Genomic DNA, 9934 nt, shown 5'->3' on the forward strand with positions numbered 1-9934 from the left:
AGCTCAGTTAATGGACAGGTGTAGTCAGGCTGGAGGACTTACCTGACTACTAACCAAGGAGACTCATTCCTACCTCATAACGACGAACTGCAAATAACTACTACTTAGTATGCAAACTGTGGGGTGACCCAGTTCCATCGGCTGAAAGACTGGCCAAGTTATCTCACGAAGCAGCCAAATTATCTTTGCTCCTCACACCAGCAGATAAAGTCGTCCCCATAGTACAAAAGATACTACCAGGTGATTCAATGGACGCAGTATATGTACACTCCGAATTTCGACTATGCATTCATCTACATTATACCCCTTTCACTTTAACTTGGCCCAGATTTTCATTCTTCATTTGCAGCTTATTACATGTAGGTCAGCGAGAGAAAAACACAATACTGCTTCTTTACAACTCGGTATTTAAGATGAAGAGAGGACAATTTTAGGCCAACTTAGAGTAAAAGGAGTATAGTTATGATATATATTTTCTATGGAAATTACCTATCTGTCCCTGTTTTTGTCCATTTCTTTATCTACCTGTCTATTTTCTTATATATGTGTAAATGTAACTACATATGTATCCAGTCTATCTGTCTAACTAGCCAACTAATTGTCTACCAAGCTATCTGTATGCCTATCTGCTTACGTATGTCTGACTATCAGTTTGTCCGTTCTTCTTTGTCTGTCTGTTTGTTTGTCTTTCTGTCTCTCTACCTATCAATCTCATTTCCTATATTTATTTACACACATCTTTCATTCTATCTCCTTTTCGATCTATCCGTCTATTTTCAGTATACCTATCTATTTATCTATCTGTCTATCTATCTATCTGTCTGGGGGAGGAAAGGGTTAGTGCACAAACTTTTCCGTGAAAGCTTTTACAGTATATATTTCAGACAGCTTCACTCGTCTTGTCTGGTGACAAAAGACCTTGTTACCTGTCAGTACATTGGTCTGACTACCATTTGGTCTGTATCTAAGGGCCTCTGTCTATCTGTTTATCTCTCGATCTGTCTCTCTGTCTTCTTTTATCGATCTATGTCTGTGACTGTCTATCTAATAATCAGTCAACCATGCTATCAAAAAATCAGTCAGTTAAGTCAGTCAATCAATCAGCCAATCAATATCTACCTCCCTACCTGTCTGTCTATCTAACTTTCTGTCTATCTATCTATCAATCTACCTCTATCTATCTTGTTAGTTGATTATTTTCTTCTGTGTCTCTGTATCTATGGATTAAATTTAATAATAACAATAGTACTGAATTTTTTTATCAGAGTCTTTCAATGCATTTCATATAACCTCAACTGTGTATTACTCAGCACTCACGCACATATGACTTACTCCGCTAAAAAAAAAAAAATAATAATCTATAGTTTATTTGACCTTACCTGACAAGAGACGAGCCTTAACCCGCCGCGTTCCATTGAAGTATATACAGTATACATCCGAACGTTTTGTCACTGTGATTCCAATTGACATATATAAATGCGCCACAATTACAAGGTCTGTCATTTGCACATTTTTCAAATTTCGCGCGTGATTTTTGGTACGTATACATAGGACACCTTCCTCTACAAGATGCCAGGCAGGGACAATGCCTTACCCCGCATGACCTCCCCCCCCCCTGCACGCCATTGTCTCGGCAATTCACCTGTTACCAATGACCTGGTCAGTAAAGACATGTCGTGCCATGGTACGAAATTCAAGGCCAGAGTGATTCCCCAATCAACGACAATGTGGAGGACAAAGTTTACGTAGCATTAGAGGAAGAAACAGTCGGAAATGATGATCAGGTAATGTTGCCAGAAAAGGTCAGGTATGTTGATGTGTTTGGTGAGTGAAACAATGGTTATATTGCCTATTTTACTGTGTGAAAACCAATATACTCTTGTACTACATATAAATTCGTACCAAATAAATCAATAAATACCGTTTATGAGTGATGTGAAATAGTTACCCTCCCACAGAACTCGTTTTCTTTGGACCCAGCCTGATAAACAACCCAGTAAGGTAAGGGGAACTGCTACCTTTTTCCAGTATTTTAAACCTCAGGTGAGCGATTTCTCTATGAATTTTCGATGTTTCTCACCAAAAGAGGAGGTTTGAGCAAAAAAAAAAAAAAAAAAAAATCCAAAATTGTTCGGGATTGGGGGGAGTCAGTGGTGAAAAATCGGTCGGGACGGGGCGGGTTAAGTTTTTGAAAGCTGACAGCTGATTGGTTGTCTGCGTGTATTCATTATTAAGGACACATTTTAATTCATTTTTATTAAAAGGGTTCCAGTATCCGGTTGACAAGTTTGCCCCCAAAATATTATATATAGTTATCAGCATACATACACTTAAAAACGGGGTCTTACTAAGTTTATCAGATGGCCTCTATAGTCTACATGTGAAATTTTGAACTCTCGGAACAAATCAAAACACGTCCAGGTAATGTTTCACGAGTACCTTGATTTTTATTCTCATGTTCAGGGTAAATCATGTCCTGAGACATTATGTAAAATCTAACCCAGTAAAATTTTGAAATAACAGTGAAAAACGACTGGTAGGCACGGGTGAAGAAGTTATTTGCCATCATCACTTTCAAGTAACCCGCAGTCCATATCTTGCCACTGCACTTTTGTAAGCTGTAACTAGATAATCGAAACTAAAAAGATAGAAACACTTACTGATGATGCGAAAGTAGAAAACATAATTTAAACTGATGGGACAGCAAAACTCTCTCAAGTTAATTCACATATTCGTCCACTAGCTAAGTGAAGCATCCCACGAACGGCCAAACCCTCACCACAGCCCCCGTGTCATTAGGTTAGATTTTACAAACTATCGCAGTAATGACATAATTTACCTGAATATGCCTGAACATGGGGGAACAATGAAGGTAATCGTAAAACTTTATCTGGACCTGTTTTGGCTTGTCCTAAGAATTCAAAATTTCACAGTTATCTGGGCCATATAGAAAACTTTGTAAGGCCCCGTTTTTAAATTAGATGAAGCTGATAACTATATATAATAATTCAGTTCAGCACTCTTATCGTCAAACGGTTATTGTAATGCTTATAATAAATAAATCGGAAAACCAGTCAGCTGCCAGTTTTCAAAAACTTAAGGCTCGTCTCATTTCATTTGAGACCAAAATAAGCTATAGTGTTAGAAGAGATACAAGAGTTGCCCCGACCGTACGAGGGTTAATGATGACGGTATTAACACCCTCAGGCTCCAGTGACGGTCTAGCCTTAGCAGAAAAAGACTACTAGGGTTTTCTTGGCCATGAGACAGTTAACATTTCGTCGGAGGAAATGCCATCTGTCCATCCCAGTATCTATTTTATCTATTTACATACTGTGATACCGACCCGTGAAAGCATCCTTATTTGCGTTGAGCTCGAACCCATCTCGCCACTGCAGGTCTAAAAGGCGAGTGGAAGCCAATTAATGATGCTTTTCATATTGCTGCCTACTGATATGTGGGGAGTAGTGCTATGAAGGGGAATAGTGCTATGTGGGGGTAGTGCTATGTGGGGATGGTGCTATGTGGGGGTGGTGCTATGTGGGTGGTGGTGCTATGTGGGGGGTGGTGCCATGTGGGGGGTGGTGCCATGTGGGGGGTAGTGCTATGTGGGGGTGTGGGGGTGGCGCAATGTGGGGGGTGGTGCCATGTGGGGGGTAGTGCTATGTGGGGAGGGTAGTGCTATGTGGGGAGGGTAATGCTATGTGGGGAAGGTAGTGCTATGTGGGGGTGTAGTGCTATGTGGAGGGGTAGTGCTATGTGGGGGTAGTGGTAAGTAGGAGGTAGTGGTATGTGGGGGTGTAGTGCTATGTGGAGGGGTAGTGCTATGTGGGGGTAGTGGTATGTAGGAGGTAGTGCTATGTGGGGGTGTAGTGCTATGTGGAGGGGTAGTGCTATGTGGAGGGGTAGTGCTATGTGGGAGTAGTGGTATGTAGGAGGTAGTGGTATGTGGGGGTGTAGTGCTATGTGGAGGGGTAGTGCTATGTGGGGGTAGTGGTATGTAGGAGGTAGTGCTATGTGGGGGTGTAGTGCTATGTGGAGGGGTAGTGCTATGTGGGGGTAGTGGTATGTAGGAGGTAGTGGTATGTGGGGGTAGTGGTATGTAGGAGGTAGTGGTATGTGGGGAGGGTAGTGTTATGTGGGGAGGGTGGTGTTATGTGGGGAGGGTAGTGTTATGTGGGGAGAGTAGTGCTATGTGGGGGGTAGTGCTATGTGGTGGAGTATTCCTATGTGGGGGCGGTGCTATGTGGGGGTAGTGCTATGTGGGGAGGGTAGTGCTAAATTGGTCGGGGTATGTTGATCAGAACAGAAGAAAAAACGTCATCAAAGGGCGAGGTGGGTTAGAGCTCCACGCAAGGAAGGGTGTTCTCATGGATCAGTGCTATCACAACTTGTTTCTCTATACATACTGTTGCTTATCTGTCTAGAGTATAAAATAAGTATTGAGACGACAGAGTGTAAATTAAAAAAAAAACTATATATACCCTTTTTACTCTAGCTTGGCTTAAAATTTCCATCTCCCCATCTCCAGTGCTGAGATATAACAATAAATCTCGACTATGGTGTTAGCCACCAAGAAGTGCTGTGAGAATGATGTATAACTGCAGTATTGTCCGTTTCTGTCACTGAGCTACGTGCAATAAGCTCTTTAAAAAAAAAAATAAATAAATAAATCTGTGCCAAATTAGTGTAGAAGAACTACAGTCGCTCCTGGTAGTGGCAAGATAGGTAGAGCACTAGGGAAAGAGCTTACTGAGACTTAAATGCCTAGGTTTTAATCCCAAAGGTGGCCAGCGGTTTTTCTAACAGGTAAACACTACTATATCCTTTTCACTTTAACTTGGCCTTAAACTGCCATCTCTCCACGCAGAATGCTGTGTTGTAACAATAGATTAACACTAAAATATGGTGCTAGTCACGGAGAAGTGCTGTGGAAAGGATGCACAGATTCAGTATTGTCTTACTCTGTCAGTGAGCTTTGTGAAATAAGTTGCAAAAGGACGAATATCTAAGCAAAGGTAAAGTGAGCAGATGAAGAGAACACTTTAAGAAATTGTTAAGCACAGATAATGAAGTTGACAAGAGTATATGTGGCTGGGGGATGACTGGGAGAAGGAGAGAGATCAGAAAGGAGGAAGAGATCAGTACGATGGAAGTAGTGGAAACAATGAAGACAGTCAAAATGGGGAAAGGCCCAGGAATTGATGGACTGTGAGGTGAAATGCTGAAGCACAGGGGAGAGATAATAGTAAAATGGATGATGTTTATTCAGATTGGCAAGATACTTATTGACAGAGTTAGGGAAATAACTGAAGAATTAGTTGAAGAAGAGCAGGGAGGTTTTAGGAAGGGAAGAGGTTGTGTAGATCAGATATTCATCCTTAGGAAAAGTTTCTAGAAAAGGGAAAGAAGTTGTGTGTGGTCTTCATGGATTTGGAGAAAGACTATTACAGAGTGGATAGAGAAGGAATTTGGAAAATTTTAAGAATAAATGGATTATGTGGAAAACTGCTGAATGCCGTGGAGAGCATATATGGAATCACTAAGGCTGCAAAGCATGTGGATGGTGAACCGAGTGAATTTTTCTCTCCAAATGTTGGATTGAAACAGGGATGTGTCATGTCTCCAGAGCTCTTAAATCGGTTTATGAATGGAATTATAAAAGAGATACAAAGCCGGGCAGTGGATGTTAGAGTGGCTCCAGTGCGACAGGGCAGCGTTAGGAAACTTAGTTCTGTTCTTTGCAGATGATACTCTTATGGTTAAGTGAAGACGAAGGGGAACTGCGAGACTTGGCGAATGAGTCTGGGAGTGTGTGTAAGAAACGGTATCTAAAGGTGAATGTAGGGAGGAGTAAAGTTATGGTCTTCAACAGAAATGAAGTCACTGAATGCACATTGAGTGAGGATGGTAAAGAAATGGAAAATGTGAGTGCATATAATTTCTTGGGTAGGGTGATGAATATGGATGGAAGTTGAGAGGATAAAGTGCATGAATGGCTACAAAAGGAAAGGAAGGTTGTTGGTCTTTGAAAGCACTGATAAGAAATAGGGAAGTGAGCATGGAACTAAAAGGTTGCTGAATGATAGTATTGTGATACCAACTAACGTATGGAACTCTAACGTATGGAAGCAGAGCTAGGTTCTTGTTGGAGGGACACAAGTCAAGGGTGAGAGCAATGGAAATGAATTATTTGAGAGGAGCATGTGGAGTTACATGGAGAGACAAATTGACAAAATGAGATAGTGAATAAGCGTTGTGGTGTGGATGTGGATGTAATAGAACACGTTAAGAAAAATATATTGAGGTGGTTAGACCATGTCAAGAGGATAGAGAGTGAGAGACAAACAAGGGGAGTGTATGTGGCTGAGGTGGAAATGGGGGAGAGCGAAGGGGAGACCGAGGATGGGATGGAGGGGTGGAGTGGAGAGGTATATGAGAGGGGTGTGTGAGTTGGAGGGAGGGCAGCATAATGGCAGGGGACAGGGCGACATGGAGGCTGTTTGTCTGTTACCACCCCTTACGAGATTAAGGCGCCTGACTATAGATAGATAGATAAAGGGAATGATATATAGTGGGGTGGATCGGACCCTTACCTTTATCTATTCTGGACTATCTTTAGCCTAGCTTCGAAACTCTTGGCTCGGAAGTGGAGAAAAAGGGAGGTATGGCAATTATTACCGTTTACCGTTAGAGAAAATGCTAATCCATGTATCTGATGATCTATCTGCTTTATATAATTATCTAGACCAATTATCTATCAACCCATCTAACTGTCTCTCTAAGGCAATAGTTCTTAAACTTTTTCGGCCACGATACCCCCAGGCTCAGCTCCAAGTCAACCTGATACCCCGTCTCTAATATTGTTACCCCATTTACTGAAATGAGAAAGAGGAATGGGGATGTAAAGTTGTACAAAAAAGTATCGTTACTCATGGGTCTGATAGATACGAAAACGAACAAGACAATGGTTGCTATCTCCGAAGGGTTGGTACCCCTGCGTGGGAGACGTATCATCTAATACCGACTGTGATATCTTGAAACGATACCTTCTACTGTAGGGCTTATAGTAAAATATAACCAATAGTGGTGGATATGTAGGGATGCCAACAGTTTCCAACCCCCCCCCCCCGGGCTGTATTTCAAAAGCCATCGTCGTTTGTCATAATGTTTCGCACAAATTTGTAACGATACTTTTTTGTACATCTGTACAAACAGCGGAATTCTATGAATACTTTTATATATGTTTTCAAGATAATAGCATTCTTACACAAGAAATTTTGTGTAGTTACCAAACACAAATTGTTCTCTCTCTATTTTTTTTATAATGCCCCTCTGGATACCTCCAAGAACTCATTTCGACAACCCCAGGGGATATCGAGGCACAACTTTAAGAACACCTGCTCTAGGGAATAGGGAGTGATGACATAATTCAGTGGAAAATACAGACTATACATCCATTCATCTACACGTTATTATTACGCAGTTTCTATAATCTTCTAACAAACGCTTTAAGAAGTAAGAAGTTATTTATCTTCTCTACCAGCAAGAGGTCCTTTGTTCATTTCCTGGGCCGACTAAGATATCACTGGGCTGGGCTTCTTTGCCCTAGTTTCTTTGGACCTAGAATAGGGACACTGATTTATTATGATGTGGATGTGATTGAAAGTGTTAAGAGAAATACTTTGAGATGGTTTGGCCATGTGGAAAGGATGGAGAATAAGAGACTGACTTTGAGAGAGTATGTGATGGAGGTGGAGGGAGTAGGGGGAGGGGAGAGGGGGACGGGAGGGGAGGGAGGGAGGAAAGAAACCAAGGATAAGGTGAAAGGAAGAAGTGAAGAGATATGAAAGAGGGAGGTGAGATTTAAATGGCAGGGGACAGGGCGACATGAGGGCTATTTGTTTCTGGCCACCCCTTGCGGGATTAGGGCGTCTGCAATAGATAGACAGATAGATAAAAAGGCAGAAATAGACAGATAGATTTGTAAGAGGAGATTGCATATAACACTGTGGCAGAATATTTACACAGAGAGCATCCCTTCGGTTGTACACCTATCTATTTACTTATCTTTTTATTTGGTAAGTGAAAAGAGTAAATGCATGTTTTGAAAGATATAACAAAGAATATAGACCATAGAATCATTTATATGCATTCTAAATTACTCCATTTGGCTCCAGTTTTACGAAGTCACCCTCCCACCACCTCATTTTTTACGAGTCTTTTTTACTAGTGCTGTTTTTCCACTTATCACTATTCTCTTTTTGTGTGTGTGTGAATTTTCTCTTATCTTCAGAGCTGCAACTCACACTCTCTCTCTCTCTCTCTCTCTCTCTCTCTCTCTCTCTCTCTCTCTCTCTCTCTCTCTCTCTATCGGTTGACGTATCTATCAAAATCTATATCTATGTTGACTTTCCAGTCTCCCTAATTAAATGAATCGATCAGTCAGTCACTCAGTCAAACAATGTATGTACATTATGTCAATGTGTCAGTTAATCCTGCTCTTTAATCAATCTACATATCTATGAAACTCGGCCCCCTCCCCTACGTGCAGTTGCAGTCAAAAGTCATTCCCACACACGCCTCCCACCTCAGCCTTTACCGGGTACTTCAGTGGAAAGGAAGAAAAGGTACAGGAGAGAAGAGAGAGGTTTTTCCGGTGAATAAATTTGTGAGAGTTGAAAATTTTTGACTACGGATCCTGTACCTGTCAGAATTTGCCGGTCTGTCTACCTTTCTCTGTCTCTCTCCTCTTCCCCCGCCTGCTCTTTTTCTCTGCTTCTTCTGCCTGTTTTTCTGTCTCTCTGCTTTCCTCTGCTTTTCCTTCTTTCTACCTTTTTCTGCCTTACCCTCTGTCTGTTTTCCCTGTCTCTCCTCCTGTCTGCTTTTCTATCTATCCTTCTGTCTGCTGTTTCCCTGCCTCACCTTCTGCCTGCCTTTTTCTGACTGCTTTCTCTGCCCATCCTTTTCTCTGCTTTTCTCTGACTCTCCTGCTGCCTGCCTTTTTTTTTTTGAGTGTGTGTTTCACCTTCTGCCTGTTTTCCCTGTCTCTCCTTCTGTCTGTTTCTCTCTGTCTCTCCTTCTGTCTACTGTTTCTCTGCCTCTCCTTTTGTCTGCCTTTCTCTGTCACTCTTTCTGCTTGTTCTTCTCTGCCCCTCCTTCTCCCTGCTTTCTCCCTCTCCTTGCGCCTGCTTTTCTGTCTCTCCTTCAGTCTGTTTTTCTGTCTTTCCTGTCTGCTTTTCTCTGTCTGTCCTTCTGCCTGTCTGACCACCTGCCTTTCGTTTATCTGGGTTTGCTGTCTATGGGTCTACCTATGAGTAAATGAAAATATGGCCTATTTTAGTGGAGACTCCGATGATAGTTTGTGTGTGTGTGTGTGTGTGTGTGTTCCTATCTATCCCTCTATCTTTCTATCTATCTCCTTCCATCCATCTCTCTCCAATCTCCCTGCTCTCCACTTCACCAACTCACTCATTCCTCCAACCACACTTAATCCCAGCTCATCTAGGCCAGTAAAGGTAATTGAACTTTATTAATAAAAACTCATGCACCAGAAAATGAACTCCCCAAAGATGAGAGAAGTGGATGGGGATGTGATTGGGGCTGCGGGGGCGAGAGTCTCATTAAATGTGGCACGATGGAGGGAGAGAGAGAGGGTCCAATTGTCCAGAGGCATTGAAAACTCTATTATATTAGGACTGGATTAAATATGGAAGAGGGTAAATTTAGAATAACGTATTGATTACGAGACGGGATCCAACTGCCCAGGAAACACGAGGACTCTGTTAGATTATGATTGAATTAAATTAGGAATCAGATAAACTTACAGTAATGAAGTGATCCCGAGAGGGTTGAATTCTCCCACGATATTTGAGAATGTCATTTGATTATTATTATATTTGGGAGTATTAAGGATTATAGGTTTTGAGAGTGA

The sequence above is a fragment of the Coenobita brevimanus genome, chromosome 2 (assembly GCF_032717465.1).
Source record: "Coenobita brevimanus isolate Jiangsu-jjx chromosome 2, ASM3271746v2, whole genome shotgun sequence".
NCBI classification, from domain to species: domain Eukaryota; kingdom Metazoa; phylum Arthropoda; class Malacostraca; order Decapoda; family Coenobitidae; genus Coenobita; species Coenobita brevimanus.